Here is a 17,738-nt window from a genome sequence, read left to right as displayed (position 1 = left end):
GCAATAGATACAAGTTCTGTCGTAGGAATGCAATCACTTATTGTGTCTAGCTTGAGGAGAATTTCCATTGTTACCGACCCAGATAAGTCCTCACTAATTGCTTTCCGCATTGTATCCATTAGACCCAGTTGCAACCAGACCGTTTGAACTTCTCGACAGTTGAAGAGTGTATGTTGGATATCTTCCATCCCAACTTTGCCACTAGGGCATTGGGGCAAAAGCGAAATATGTCGTGCAACCAATACCCCAAAGCATGGCAAGACTCCATGTAAAACTTTCCATGCAAAGTGTTTCACCTTACCAGGGACTTTAAGTTTCCAAGCCTCTTTCGATATGCTATTGACATGGATATTTCCTTGTCCATCAGACCGAGAGAGCCTGCCGCCAAACTGGTGATCAAGTTCCTTATAGTAAGCTGATCGAACGGAAAAGGTCCCCGATCTCATGCAGTTCCTAGCCACAAAGTCCTCCTCTAGATTACTACTAAGTGGAATTTGCAAGATTTATTCTGCATCAACAAGCGAGGAGCAACCCCGTAGAAGATGTTCATACCATCCACCCGTGTAAGGGTTTATCAATTCCTCCACTTTAGATAACATTAATAGCCCCTTTGGCGTAATCACTTTTCGTGTTGCACCAGTCGGTATCCAGGGGTCGTGCCAAATATCAATACGAGAACCAGATCCCACTCTTCATATGCACTCTCTATTAAAAGTATGAATACCCGCCACTATGCTCTGCCATCTAAAGGAGGACCCCTTCTCTCGGCCAACTTTCAACAAATTTCCATCCGGATAGTACTTTGCTCTCAGAACTTGCGCACACAAAGAGTCTGGGTTCTGGAGAAGACGCCAACACTGTTTTGCTAACATAGAAAGATTAAAACTGTGAAGGTCTCTAAACCCCAATGTAACGCCCAAGATGCGATCCTATCCTTATTTTGGCGCGAAGGCCTTGACAAGGATAGAAGCGCATCTCGTCGTTTTGTAAGAATGGATATCGTTACAAGTACATGTACTGAAAAGATGAGTATAAGGAGTTGTCTTACACTCGCCACAATCTACATCAAGATCACATCAATACAACAACATAGTCAATCATCATGAAGAAGAGCAGGATTCGACTACGGACGAAAACAAACGATAAAAGAACGACGTCCATCCTTGCTATCATAGGCTGCCGGACTGGAACCCATCCTAGATCGGAGAAGTAGAAGAAGAAGAAGAAGAAGAAGAAGAAACTCCAAATAGAGCAATCATCGCGCTCATGTCAAATTAACCCTTTACCTGTACCTACAACTGTTGTTGTAGTAATATGTGAGCCACATGGACTCAACAATCTCATTTCCAAAGGTATCAAGACTAGCAAAGCTTAATGGGTGAGGTATGGTTAAGTGGTGAGGCTGCAGCAAGCGACTGAGCATTTATTTGAGGTGGCTAACTTACGAGTACAAGAATAAGGGAGGGGAATGATCTACGCATAGCGGAAGTGAACTACTGATGATCAAAGAATGATCGTGGACACCTACTTACGTCATACATAATCCCACCGTATCCTCGATCGGAGAAGGAGCTCACGAAAGAGACAGTCACAGTTACGCACTCAGTTGTCAAGTTTTAATTAAGTTTACTCCAAGTTATCTAGAACCGAATGTTAAACAAAGTTTCCAAGTTTGCCACATAACTGCGGGCACAACTTTCCGAAAGATTTAACCATGCAGGGGTGCTCCAACTAGTCCATCAGAAACTACCACACGCTGCGCCGGAATGACCTCGATGAGGGAAAGCCCGTGATCTCCTCGGGTTCCTATTGGAAAACCTCAACCTCGAGAAGTATCCTCGAAATCCCACGCACGAGACACTTGAGAAAGGTAAAACAAGTCCAGCAAGGCCGCCCGGCGTGTCGACGATCCCGATAGGAGCCACGTATCTCGTTCTCAAGACACGACGGATGAGCACTACGTACGGTGGCCGGATAGAAATCCCCCGAGTTGCCCCGGGTGGCCCCGCAAGTGGCTCTGTTTTGGACCAGCACCAGCAGCACTGGCCTCCTGTTTTATGTTGAATTACTCCTCGGGTTCATGATGCCCTATGCTTTTTAACGGTGATCAATATTATAATGTTGGGCAAATATAGTACTGATAACCCACAAGTATAGGGGATCGCAACAATTTTCGAGGATAGAGTATTCAACCCAAATTTGTTGATTTGACACAAGGGGAAGCAAAAGAATATTCTCGAGTATTAGCAGTTGAGTTGTCAATTCAACCACACCTGAAAGACTTAGTATCTGCAGCAAAGTATCTACAGCAAAGTATCAGTAGCAAAGTAGTGTGATAGCAACAGTAGCAACGGTAACAGTAGCAGTGATAGCAGTAGAGGTAACAGTAGCAACAGTGATAGCAGTAGCGGAAAAGTAACGTAGCAAGGACCAGTAGGAAAAAATCGTAGGCATTGGATCGGTGATGGATAATTATGCCGGATGACATTCGTCATGCAACAATTATAACATGGAGAGATATGTAGCTAGCTCCAGTTCGTCAATATAATGTAGGCATGTATTCCGTATATAGTCATACGTGCTTATGAAAAGAACTTGCATGACATCTATTGTCCATCCCTCCCGTGGCAACGGGGTCCTAATGGAAACTACGGGATATTAAAGTTCTCCTTTTGATAGAGAACTGGAACAAAGCATTAGCACTTAGTGAATACATGAACTCCTCATACTATGGTCATCTCCGGGAGTGGTTCCGGCTATTGTCACTCCGGGGTTGCCGGGTCATAACACATAGTAGGTGACTACAACTTGCAAGATAGGATCAAGAACACACATATATTGACGAGAACATAATAGGTTCATATCTCAAATCATGGCACTCGGGCCCTAGTGACAAGCATTAAGCATGGCAAAGTAGTAGCAACATCAATCTCAGAACATAGTGGATACTAGGGATCAATCCCCATCAAAACTAACTCGATTACATGATAGATCTCATCCAACCCATCACCGTCCAGCAAGCCTACGATGAGATTACTCACGAACGATGAAGAGCATCATGGAATTGGCGATGAAAGAAGGTTGGCGATGACGACAGTGACGATCTCCCCTCTCCGGAGCCCAGAACGGACTCCAGATCTGCCCTCCAAAGGAGGAACAGGTGGTGGGGGCGCCTCCGTATCGTAAAACGTGATGAACTCTTATCGTTGATTTTTTTGGGCGAAAGGGACTAAATAGAGCTGGAGTTGGAGGTGGCGGATCCCCGAGGGCCCCACAAGCGTGCTAGGCGCGACCAGGGGGGGTCGCGCCTCCTGGGCTTGTGGGCTCCTCGCTCCACATCTCCGGTTGATTCTTGCGCCAGTATTTTTCATATATTCCACAAAAAACCTCGTAAATTTCCAGGTCATTCCGAGAACTTTTATTTCTGTGCAAAAACAACACCATGGCAATTCTGCTGAAAACAACGTTAGTGCGGGTTAGTTCCATTCAAATCATGCAAATTAGAGTCCAAAACAAGGGCAAAAGAGTTTGGAAAAGTAGATACGATGGAGACGTATCAACTCCGCCAAGCTTAAAGCCTTGCTTGTCCTCAAGCAATTCAGTTGACAAACTGAAAGAGACAAAAGAAAAACTTTTACGAACTCTGTTTGATCTTGTTGCTGTAATTATGTCTAACTCATATTCAGATTTTCAGCAACATCATAAGCTAACCACATAAGCAATGACATTTAGGTCTCAAGATGTACTCATATCAATGGCATAATCAACTAGCGAGCAATAATAATGAGTTTCAAACGTCAACACTTCAATCAAAACAATCATGAAGCAATATGAACAGATGGTATCTCGCTAGCTCTTTCTGAGACCGCAAAACATAAATGCAGAGCACCTTCAAAGACCAAGGGCTGACTTAACATTGTAATTCATGGCAAAGAAGATGCAGTCACAGTCATACTCAATAATAATTAATAGCAAAGCATAAAAATGACGGAGGTGCTCTCTAATTGGTGCTTTTATAAGAAGAGGATGACTCAACAGAAACGTAAATAGATAGGCCCTTCGCAGAGGGAAGCATTGATTTGGAGAGGTGCCAGAGCTCAAGCTTTGAAGACAGAGATAAATAATTTTGGGTGGCATGCTTTCATTGTCAACGTGATGACCAAGAGTTTTCACCATCTTCCATGCTACACATGCTATAGGCGGTTCCCAAATAGAAAAGTAAAGTTTTGACTCCCCCACCACCGATCAATCATACTCCACGACTAGCCGAATACTCGGGTGCTGTCCATACCAACAACAATCCAGGGGGAGTTTTGTTTGCAATTATGTTTTCGATTTGAGCATGGAACTGGGCATTCCAATTACCGGCCCCTTTCTCGTGAGTGATAGTGAATAAAGACATATCGAGGATAACATGCCTAGCATGGAAGATACTGATCGCCCCTTGTCACCACATGAGCGGTTCGGGCATGCAAAACAGATTATTACTTGAAGGTTTAGAGAGTGGCACATGCAAATTTACTTGGAACGGCAGGTAGATACCGCATATAGGCAGGTATGGTGGACTCATATGGAACAACTTTGGGTTTATGGAAGTGGATGCACAAACAGTATTCCCGCTTAGTACAAGTGAAGGCTAGCAAAAGACCGGGAAGCGACCAACTAGAGAGCGACAACAGTCATCAATATGCATTGAAATTAACCAACATTGAGTGCAAGCATGAGTAGGACATAAATCACCATAAACATGAATATCATAGAGGCTATGTTGATTTTGTTTCAACTACATGCGTGAACATGTACCAAGTCAAGCCACTTGAATCATTCAAAGGAGGATACCATCCTATCATACTACGTCATAATCATCTTGAAATTCATGTTGGCATCCAAGACAAACCATTATAAGCTCCTAGATAATTAAGCATGGAATCAGAAACTATGATCTCTAAGTTGTCATTGCAAACATGTTTCTCTCATAACAAAGCTGAATTAGGAACGATGAGCTAGTCATATTTACAAAAACAAAATAGATCGAGTTCATACCAGCTTTTCCAGGCTCAGTCACTTCATCATATATCGTCATTATTGCCTTTCACTTGCACGACCGAATGATGTGAACAATAATAAGAGCGTTCGTGCATTGGACTACGCTGGAATCTGCAAGCAAACACAAAGGAGAAGACAAAGTAATATGGCTCTTTGACAGATAAACAGATATGCATACGAGAGCCACTAAACATTGTAACCATGGTCTTCTACCTTGACCCAAAGAAAAAGAAAAGTATTTACACCGGAAAGCTCCCAACAACCAAAAGAAGAGCGGGAAACGCGGAAAACAGGAAAAATAAAGCTAAATTTATCATTTTTCTTCTAAACAACGGAAAGTAAAAGTTCAGAACAGAGGGTTGTGACTCCTAGATTCATCCATCTCATGGTCATCAAAAGAAATCCGTCAATGAGGTTGATCAAGTCTCCTTGACAAACTTTTTTCGAATTACATGAAACCGGAGAATTTTTGAATAATCACCAGGTTACCTCAATGGGGATGTGCATATCCCCAACAAGCAAATCATACTTCATCTTGACAGTAGGTATAGGGCATTCAAAGCTCCCAATAAGAATTGATGAAGTTTTTTCAATAGCATTGATGCAATGTACTCGATATTGTTTCTTCGGAAAGTGCACCGTATGCTCATTACCATTGACATGGAAAGTGACATTGCCTTTGTTGCAATCAATAACAGCCCCCTGCAGTGTTTAAAAAGGGTCTTCCAAGGATGACCGCCATGGCATCATCCTCCGGAATATCCAGAATAACAAAGTCTGTTAAGATAGTAACGTTAGCAACCACAACATGCACATCCTCGCAAATGCCGATAGGGAAAGCAGTTGATTTGTCGGCCATTTGCAAGGAGATTTCAGTGGGTGTCAACTTATCCAATTCAAGTCTACGATAAAGAGAGAGAGGCATAACACTAACACCGGCTCCAAGATCGCATAAAGCAGTTCTAACGTAGTTTCCTTTAATGGAGCAAGGTATAGTGGGCACTCCGGGATCGCCTAGTTTCTTAGGAGTTCCACCCTTGAAGGTGTAATTAGCGAGCATGGTGGAAATCTCAACCTCAGGTATCCTCCTCTTATTAGTCACAATATCCTTCATGTACTTAGCATAAGGAGACATTTTGAGCATATCTGTCAAACGCATTTGCAGAAAGATAGGTCTAATCTTTTCAACAAAGCGCTCAAAATCCTCATCGTCCTTTTTCTTGGATGGTTTGGGAGGAAAGGGCATGGGTTTCTGAACCCATGGTTCTCTTTCTTTACCATGCTTCCTAGCAATGAAGTCATTCTTATCATATCTCCTATTCTTAGGTTGTGGGTTATCAAGATCAACAGGTTCAATCTCCACATCCTTATCATTGCTAGGTTGAGCATCATCATGAACACCACTATCGATATTATCACTAGGCTCATGTTCATCACCAGATTGTGTTTCGGCATCAGAAACAGAGACATCGTTTGGATTCTCGGGTGTAACAGCAGCAGGTTTGCTAGCATGCAAGTTCCTATAATCTTTCTTTTTCTTCCTAGGATGACTAGGTGCATCAGTGTTAAATCCTTGAGAATCTTGTTCATTTCTCTTAGGATGACCCTTAGGATACAAAGGTTCCTGAGTCATCCTACCACCTCTAGTGATAACTCTAACAGACTTGTCATTCGGCTCATTGAGCAAGTCATTTTCAGCCTTAAGTACTTGTTCTACCTGGGTGGTGACCATAGAGGCATGTTTACTCAAAAGCTTACGGTCATTGACATTTCTATCCACACAAGCACTTAAATGACTAAGCATACTAGCATTCTGTTCCAATTGTCTACTAACATAATCATTGAAACTTTGTTGTTTGACAACAAAGTTATCAAATTCATCTAGGCATAAGCTAGCAGGTTTATCAAAAGGAATATCACTCTTATTGAATCTACGAAGAGAATTTACCTCTACTACCTGTGTCAGGTTATCAAGACCATGGATCTCTTCGATAGGTGGTAGATTTTTGACATCTTCAGATTTAATGCCTTTCTCTTTCATAGATTTCTTAGCTTCTTGCATATCTTTAGGACTGAGGAATACAATACCTATTTTCTTTGGAGTTGGCTTCGGAGGTGGTTCGGGAGTAGTCCAAGCATTCTCATTGCACAAGATATTATTCAATAGAATCTCAGCTTGTTCCACAGTTTGTTCCCTGAAAACACAACCAGCACAACTATCTAGGTGGTCCCTAGAAGTATAGGTTAGTCCATTATAGATGTTGGGGAACGTCGCATGGGAAACAAAAATTTTCCTACGCGCACGAAGACCTATCATGGTGATGTCCATCTACGAGAGGGGATGGGTGATCTACGTACCCTTGTAGACCGTACAGCAGAAGCGTTAGTGAACGCGGTTGATGTAGTGGAACGTCCTCACGTCCCTCGATCCGCCCCGCGAACTATCCCGCGATCAGTCCCACGATCTAGTTCCGAACGGACGGCACCTCCGCGTTCAGCACACGTACAGCTCGACGATGATCTTGGCTTTCTTGATCCAGCAAGAGAGATGGAGAGGTAGAAGAGTTCTCCGGCAGCGTGACGGCGCTCCGGAGGTTGGTGATGATCTCGTCTCAGCAGGGCTCCGCCCGAGCTCCGCAGAAACGCGATCTAGAGGAAAAACCATGGAGGTATGTGGTCGGGCTGCCGTGGAAAAGTCGTCTCAAATCAGCCCTAAAACCTCCGTATATATAGGTGGGAGACGGGGGGCCTTGCCTTGGGGCTCAAGGAGCCCCAAGGGGGTCGGCCGAGCCAAGGGGAAAGTCTCCCCCCAAACTGAGTTGGACTTGGTTTGGTGGGTGGGAGGCCTTCCTTCCCTTCCCACCTCCTCCTTTTTTTCTTTCTCTTTGATTTTTCTTCCAATGCGCATGGGGCCCCTTTTGGGCTGTCCCACCAGCTCACTAAGGGCTGGTGCGCTACCCTCAAGGCCTATGGGCTTCCCCGGAGTGGGTTCCCCCCCGGTGAACTCCCGGAACCCATTCGTCATTCCCGGTACATTCCCGGTAACTCCGAAAACCTTCCGGTAATCAAATGAGGTCATCCTATATATCAATCTTCGTTTCCGGACCATTCCGGAAACCCTCGTGACGTCCGTGATCTCATCCGGGACTCCGAACAACATTCGGTAACCAACCATATAACTCAAATACGCATAAAACAACATCGAACCTTAAGTGTGCAGACCCTGCGGGTTCGAGAACTATGTAGACATGACCCGAGAGATTCCTCGGTCAATATCCAATAGCGGGACCTGGGTGCCCATATTGGATCCTACATATTCTACGAAGAACTTATCGTTTGAACCTTAGTGCCAAGGATTCATATAATCCCGTATGTCATTCCCTTTGTCCTTCGGTATGTTACTTGCCCGAGATTCGATCGTCAGTATCCGCATACCTATTTCAATCTCGTTTACCGGCAAGTCTCTTTACTCGTTCCGTAATACAAGATCCCGCAACTTACACTAAGCTACATTGCTTGCAAGGCTTGTGTGTGATGTTGTATTACCGAGTGGGCCCCGAGATACCTCTCTGTCACACGGAGTGACAAATCCCAGTCTTGATCCATACTAACTCAACTAACACCTTTGGAGATACCTGTAGAGCATCTTTATAGTCGCCCAGTTACGTTGCGACGTTTGATACACACAAAGTATTCCTCCGGTGTCAGTGAGTTATATGATCTCATGGTCATAGGAACAAATACTTGACACGCAGAAAACAGTAGCAACAAAATGACACGATCAACATGCTACGTCTATTAGTTTGGGTCTAGTCCATCACGTGATTCTCCTAATGACGTGATCCAGTTATCAAGCAACAACACCTTGTTCATAATCAGAAGACACTGACTATCTTTGATCAACTGGCTAGCCAACTAGAGGCTTGCTAGGGACAGTGTTTTGTCTATGTATCCACACATGTAAATGAGTCTTCATTCAATACAATTATAGCATGAATAATAAACGATTATCTTGATACAGGAATTATAATAATAACTATATTTATTATTTCCTCTAGGGCATAATTCCAACAATAGAAGATATCAAGTATTTCATTCTTCTCAATAGGGTGATCAGGCAAAGCATTCAACAGCTGGACAAGCCTTCCCCAAGCTTGTGGGAGACTCTCTTCTTCAACTTGCACAAAGTTATATATATCCTGCAAGGCAACTTGTTTCTTATGGGCAGGAAAATATTCCTCAGAGAAGTAGTAGATCATATCCTGGGGACTACGCACACAACCAGGAGCAAGAGAAGTGAACCAAGTCTTAGCATCATCCGTTAGTGAGAAAGGAAACAACATAAGGATATAGTAGTGGCGGGTCTTTTCCTCACTCGTGAATAGGGTGGCTATATCGTGCAACTTCGTAAGATGTGCTACAACAGTTTCAGACTCATTACCATGAAAAGGATCAGATTCGACCAGAGTGATTAACTTAGGATCGACAGAGAATTCATAATCCTTATCGGTCACAAAGATAGGCGAAGTAGCAAACTTCAGGTCGTATTTCATCCTAGCGTTCAGAGATTTTTTTTTCCACTTGCGCAGTAATTTCTCAAGATCATAGCTATCCTTACAAGCAAGAAAGTCCTCAACTATCTCTCCCTCCATAACATAACCCTCAGGTATATCAGGCAATTCATATCTAGGAGAGCTAGTTCTAACAGGTGAAATAGCAGGTTCTACTTCAATAACCTCAACAGTTTCAAAAGTATCATCACATTCAGCAGCAACTCTAGCAATTTGTGCATCAGGGAATGCACCTAGTGGTAAAGCAATATCAAGCAAAGCATCATCACAAGCATCATGGATAGCAGAAGTAGCATCATCAAGCAGAGGCGACATATCAGAATTTCTAGCAGGAAGTGGTGTCGCAAACTTACTCATAACTGAAGGTGAATCAAGTGCAGAGCTAGATGGCAGCTCCTTACCTGCCCTCGTAGTTGAGGGCAAGACTTTAGTTTTTGGATCTCTCGGATTCCTCATAGTAATCAACAGACGTAAATCCCAAGTGTCTCAGAGAATAGAGCTAGGCTTCCCTGGCAACGACGCCAGAAAATAGTCTTGATAACCCACAAGTATAGGGGACCGCAACAGTTTTCGAGGGTAGAGTATTCAACCCAAATTTGTTGATTCGACACAAGGGGAAGCAAAAGAATATTCTCGAGTATTAGCAGTTGAGTTGTCAATTCAACCACACCTGAAAGACTTAGTATCTACATCAAAGTATCAGTAGCAAAGTAGTGTGATAGCAACAGTAGCAACGGTAACGGTAACAGTGACATCAGTAGCGGTAACAGTAGCAGCAGTGACAACAGTAGCGGCAAAGTAACATAGCAAGGACCAGTAGGAAAAACTCGTAGGCATTGGATCGGTGATGGATAATTATGCCGTATGACATTCATCATGCAACAGTTATAACATGGGGAGATATGTAACTAGCTCCAGTTCGTCAATATAATGTAGGCATGTATTCCGTATATAGTCATACGTGCTTATGAAAAGAACTTGCATGATATCTATTGTCCATCCCTCCCGTGGCAGCGGGGTCCTAATGGAAACTATGGGATATTAAGGTTCTCCTTTTAATAGAGAACCAGAACAAAGCATTAGCACTTACTGAATACATGAACTCCTCACACTATGGTCATCTCCGGGAGTGGTTCCGGCTATTGTCACTCCGGGGTTGCCAGGTCATAACGCATAGTAGGTGACTACAACTTGCAAGATAGGATCAAGAACACACATATATTGACGACAACATAATAGGTTCAGATCTGAAATCATGGCACTCGGGCCCGAGTGACAAGCATTAAGCATGGCAAAGTAGTAGCAATATCAATATCACAACATAGTGGATACTAGAGATCATTCCCAATCAAAACTAAATCGATTACATGATAGATCTCATCCAACCCATCACCGTCCAGCAAGCCTACGATGAGATTACTCACGAACGATGAAGAGCATTATGGAATTGGCGATGAAGGAAGGTTGGTGATGACGACGGTGATGATCTCCCCTCTCCAGAGCCCAGAACGGACTCCAGATCTGCCCTCTAGAGGAGTAACAGGTGGTGGCGGCGCCTCCGTATCGTAAAATGCGATGAACTCTTCTCCTTGATTTTTTTCTGGGCGAAAGGGACTAAATAGAGTTGGAGTTGGAGGCGGCCGAGCCCCGAGGGCCCCACAAGCCTGCCAGGTGCGGCCAGGGGGGCACCTCCTGGGCTTGTGGGATCCTCGCTCCATGTCTCTGGTTGATTCTTGCGGCAGTATTTTTTATATATTCCACAAAAAATCCTTGTAAATTTCCAGGTCATTCCGAGAACTTTTATTTCTGCGCAAAAACAACACCATGGCAATTCTGCTCAAGACAACATTAGTCCGGGTTAGTTCCATTCAAATCATGCAAATTAGAGTCCAAAACAAGGGCAAAAGAGTTTGGAAAAGTAGATACGATGGAGACGTATCAAGTACCAATGTTGGGCCTTGCCAGACGAGTTTTATCCGAAAACGAAAATCTAGGGGGTCCCCATAACAACCCAAGCATGTTAGGAGCACTCATTTATGGAACATAACACCGGTTGCCGAAACTAAGGCGAAAAAGGTGGAACAAAACACTAGGCTAGAAGGCCAAGGCTTCCACCTTTTACGAAGTATATAGGTGCATTGAATTAATTAGAAATATTATGGTGATATAACAAGGAACCCATGTTTTCACATGGAATAACCTGCACCTACAACTAGCAATGCTATAAGAAGGCTGAGCAAGCGCTAACATAGCCAAACAATGGTTTGCTCGGTTGTGAAAAAGGTTAGAGGTTTTCATGACAATGTTGGGAGGCTGACATTTAACAGGTGGTAGACAGCGAGACATATCGAAAGAAACGAGACAACTAGCATGGCAATGATAGTAATGGTATCTAGGGAAATGATCATCTTGCCTGTGATCCCGCTTGGAAGAAGAACGAATCCGTGAAGCAGACGAACCGACGTTGTCGAACGGATCCTCACACTCCCAAGCGGATCGGAACTCTATCGAGAAGAAGCAACCAGAACAACAATCAACACACGGTAACACAACAACACATGCACGATATTATGCACAACCAAATATGATGCATGATCGGTTCAATTATGCAAGGCATGACATGGCAATCCACAACAATTAAACACTACACATTAAGTGAAGCTCAATATGCAACGAGTTGCATATTGATGGAACTGCACATTCAAATATTTAGTTCACTCTCGTGTAGGTACACGACAATATTAAATGTTGTTAAACATGACAAGAGGTGAAGCATAAATAAACTACCTATCTAGGCATTTTAAATGAGGTCGGAAACAACTTATAACATCTCCGAAATGACCCCATATGTTAATTTCGAAATCTGTCCACATCTGAAATAACACGTTTTAATATTTGTTAAACAGCAGAATAAAGTGGTTTACATGATTCTACATGTCGTTCTAGTCCATTTACATATAGAGATCATTGCAAACAGAGCTACGATTCAAAAGCTATGAACACCGCAAGATTATATGCATGAATGCAATATGTATGCAAATGACAGCCACAAGCATTCCGAACCAAGAAGGCAGCAAGATATTATGAAATTACACGAGATTCTAAGCAAGTTTCATATATGACACGTTCAAAACGGAGCAACGGTTCAACAATTACAAGCAACACAAGAAATAGCTACAATCTGCCAAAAACAGGGAACACCACATTTTCTACACCCCAAAACAACAAGCTACATGATTCTAAAAATGCTCAAACAAGGCATGAGGCAATAATGGTCAAGATGCACAATAACCCTCTACCAATGGAAAGTAGCATGGAAGCATGCATCACTAGTAAAAGGACTCACAAAATGGCAAGTTACACATAGTTTCAGACTTAGTGAAAATAACAGTTTTGATAGTGTGGTTTTCAACCAGATGGAAAATTGGCAGCAATAAAACTATATGCTAGAGGGTACCGATTGGCATGAAACTTAACAGTGTGCTATATAATCTTAATCACGAGAACTAACTCCATTACACCAACATCAAAGGGGTTGTAGATGAGTAGCAAAACACATGGCAAGACAACAACAAAATATTACAGATTTCAGACTTAGAATATTTCAGCATCTCAAATCACCACTATTTTCTAGCATGTTGGCAACAAGAAAAGAACACCTAAACATGGATTTATATAGCAACCAAAATTACGAGGGGCTAGCATATATGTCCAAGAGCATATATCATGTTCACAAGTAATTCACATAATGCACGGAATAAATCACACAAAATAAACAAAAGGACATCATGGCAAAATATCATGCACACTAACTTACTCAAAAGACAAAACTAAATGCATAGTCAAATTTTATGGATTTTTGTACCCCAAAAACATATATAATATGTGGGTTTTAAAATATAACTAATGCCACAACATTTATGCAAGAAAAAGATATAAACCCGGCTTAGCAAACTATTTGTGCCACCTACATGAAAATAGCAAGACAATTATTTCTAATATGCATGGCAAGGGGTTGCAAACAACATCACATTTTACATACTAGGTTTGAGCAAATCGGATGCATGCTTAAATAGCTACGAAATTAATCACCCTAATAAAACAACATGCAAATCTGTGCAAACGGCAGATCAAACAGTTTTAAAAATGCATGCAAGTTGTAAATATTAATCTACATCAAATTCTACACGTTTTACATATATAAATTACTTCAATCCGATACTGGGCCGAACCATGGGGTGTGCAATATAGTATAACGCGCCTAGGGCGCGAAATAGAGGTGGAGCTATGCCGAAGGGGGTGCTCACCTCGTTGCTTTCGGCCTGCTGGAGGAGACTGGGCCGCGCGAGCTGCATGGGCCGACGGAGGGAGGCGCGAGCTGGGCCGGTCATTGGGCTGTGGCTTGAGCTGGCCCAGGAGCGGGCCAATGCTCAGCCTCCCGATCTGGATCTGGCCAGATCGGATCGGGCGAGCCAGCGCTCGGCGACCAGCGGAGGCGGGGCGGCGGCTTCTGGCGGCAGGCGGCGCGGAGACCGGTGGCGGTGCACCGGCCGGCGGCGCGGGAGGCGGCCAGGGCTGGGGCAACGATGGCCGGCGGCGGGGTGCTATCCGGCTGCAGCGCGGGAGGCCTTGTGAGGAGCTCGCAGCTTGGGGTGAGGTTGTTGCCTTCGAGCGAGCGGGCAGCGGCGACCGATCCGGGCTGAGAGGGCCGGCTTTGGGCCTGGCGGGCCCCGATGGCTGGAGGGGGTGGAGAGACGAGCTGGCTGCGTGGCTAGGGTTAGGTTTGCACGGGAACCGAGGAGGGTTTAGGTTGGTTGTCTACTTATAGAAAATAGGGCTAGGGTTAGGGGATTTTTGCTCCGATTTCAACCGCGCGATCGCAATCGAACGGCTCAGGTCGGGGTAGGGGCTAGGATGGGCTAGTGGGCTGTGTAGATTGGTGGTGGGCTAAGAAGAGAGGGAAGTTTGCGGCATGGCACAAGATTTTTAAACACCTAAAAACGTCCGACGATAAACCGATGACGGTGCCGCTACGGTCGACCGTTCGGGTAACAAACGAACTCCGATCGCGATAAAATTTGGGAGGCGGCCTACCTACATTAAAATAAGACCGCACGCCAAGTTTCAACTCAATTCGAGAATATTTTATACACACTTTTAAAAACAATATTTTTAACGATGTCGCGGGCACGTGCGTTTGGTTGGTCTCAAAACGGTCAACGAAAAAAACAAAGAGAACTGGCAACTAATAACGGATGCAAGTTTTGAAAACTGATGGCAATGGAGTGCCGATGCAATGCGGATGATGCAAATGGTGCGATGATGAATGCGACAACGAAAATAACTAACACATCGACAACATAATAAAAGGGGAATCTTCTCGAGCGTCGGTCTTTGGCTGTTACAACCAATCCCCCTTTCTTATTCGGTATACACAACTTACACCACGCAAACCAATGCATTATACTATGGTCATCACTGTCTCCCCGCCAAAATCCAGAAATTTCATCTGTGATTGCCTTGCAAATTACGTTTGGCAGCTTAAAAACATACATGGCATACGAAGGAATAGCTTGAGCAACTGATTTTACCAAGATTTCTTTACCTTGCATTGACAGGGTTTTTCCCTTCCACCCCTTCAATCCGTGGCAAACTTTGTCGATGAGATGTTGGAAGCAATCTGATCTATCCACTCCAACCATGGTTGGTAGACCCAGATAAGTATCTGAGAGGGCTTGTGTATCAATAGTTAAAATTCTGCGAGAGTCCTCTCTTGAGTGGATACTTGTGTTAGGGCTAAAGAAAATATTAGATTTTGCATTACTTACAATCTGTCCAGAACTCAGGCAATTAGTGTCCAACACCCTTCTCATCGTGTTTGCATTGTGCTCATCTTCTTTCATCAAGATCAAAGAATCATTCGCGATAAGGAGATGTGAGATAGAGGGTGCATTCCGGCAAACGCAGACTCCCTCGAGGCCCCCAACTTCCTCCTCATGTGCTACTAGGCTTGAGAAACCTTCCAAACAAAGCGAAAATAAATATGGGGACAAGGGATGCCCTTGTCCGTGTCCCCGAGTGGGAGAAAACTCCTTGGTCTCAGTGTTATTGAATCTTACAGTGTAAGTAACTGACGAAACACAATCCATTATTAACTTGATCCATAGCTCATGGAACCCCATCTTGTGCATCACTTTCTCCAAAAATCCCCACTCAACGTGGTCATATGCCTTATTCATATATAGTTTCACAGCACAATAACCATTAGACCCGTGGGTTCTCTTCTTGATTGCATGAAAACATTATCAGTAATGAGCCTACGAGGTACAAAAGCACTCTGGGTGGGTGAGATTACCTCTGGCAAGACTCTCTTAAGTCTATTTGCAAGCATCTTAGAGATTATCTTATAGAAAACACTGCAAAGGGAGATCGGCCTATACTATGTGATTACCTCTAGATTTTCGACTTTGGGTATAAGTACAACATTCATTGAATTCCATCCATATGAGATCTTCTTTTTATCTGTAGCAGCAAGAACCTCATCTCTGAGATCATTCCCCACAATTTTTCAAAACCGCTTGAAGAAAATCACATGAAATCCATTCAGACCTGGAGCTTTCATGTCACCAATTTGAAACGGTGCTTTCCTGACATCCTCTCTTGTGAAATCTGTTGTTAGTAAGTCATTCACATCGCTAGAAACTATAGGATTTATGCAGTTCAACAAACCTGGGTCAATATCACTTGCATTAGCCATAAACAGGCTTCCAAAGTAATCTCTGATAAGGGGGCGAAGGTCTTAGTTTCCTTCAATCCAGTCGTCCGCATCATTTTTAAGCTTCTTTATGAGGTTCCTGCGCCTCCTAGCTGACACAAATTGATGGAAGTAGGCAGTGTTTTGTCGCCCTATAGAGCCAACTCACCCTTCCCCTCTACGCCCAATATATCTCATCTTGTCCTAACATGTTTTCTACGAATAAGGATAGCTCCTTCTGTTTCATTCTCACCTCTTCTGTCGGAGTTCTATTCATGAGAACTTCCAGTTCCTTGTGTGCACTGCGAAGCCGCCTATGAGGCTCCTTCAGTACCTCCCGGTCCCAGCGATGAAGGTCACTGTGGACCGATTCCAATTTCTCCCTCGCTGTCGGACATAGACCATGTGTTGGAAATATGCCCTAGAGGCAATAATAAATTGGTTATTATTATATTTCCTTGTCCATGATAATCATTTATTATCCATGCTAGAATTGTATTGATTGGAAACTCAAATACATGTGTGGATACATAGACAACACACTGTCCCTAGTGAGCCTCTGAAGGACTAGGTCGTTGGTCAAAGATGGTCAAGGTTTCCTGACCATAGACATGAGATATCGTTTGATAACAGGATCACATCATTAGGAGAATGATGTGATGGACAAGAGCCAAACTATGAGCGTAACACATGATCATGTCAGTTTATTGCTACTGTTTTCTCCATGTGAATGCATCTATTCCTATGACCATGAGATCATGCAACTCCCAGACACCGGAGGAATACCCTGTATGTATCAAACGTCACAACGTAACTGGGTGACTATAAAGGTGATCTACAGGTATCTCCGAAGGTGTCTGTCGGGTTGGCATGGATCAAGACTGGGATTTCTCACTCCGTGTGACAGAGAGGTATCTCTGGGCTCACTCGGTAATACAACACCACAATGAGCTTGCAAGCAATGTGACTAAAGAGTTAGTCACGGGATCTTGTATTACAGAATGAGTAAAGAGACTTGCCGATAACGATATTGAACTAGGTATGGGGATACCGATGATCGAATCTCGGGCAAGTAACATACCGATGGACAAAGGGAACAGTATACGGGATTGATTGAATCCTTGACATCGTGGTTCAACCGATAAAGATCTTTGTAGAATATGTAGGAACCAATATGGGTATCCAGGTCCTGCTATTGGTTATTGACCTTAGAGGTGTCTCGGTCATGTCTGCATAGTTCTCGAACCCATAGCGTCTACACAATTAACGTTCGATGATGCTAGAGTAGTATTAGGATTTGTATGTTGGTGACTGAATCTTGTTCGGAGTCCCGAATGAGATCCCGGACATCACGAGGAGCTCCGAAA

Source organism: Hordeum vulgare, chromosome 3H (genome assembly GCF_904849725.1).
Source record: "Hordeum vulgare subsp. vulgare chromosome 3H, MorexV3_pseudomolecules_assembly, whole genome shotgun sequence".
In the NCBI taxonomy this organism is placed as follows: domain Eukaryota; kingdom Viridiplantae; phylum Streptophyta; class Magnoliopsida; order Poales; family Poaceae; genus Hordeum; species Hordeum vulgare.
The sequence above is the reverse complement of the archived record's forward strand: the minus strand, read 5'-3'. Positions refer to the sequence as shown.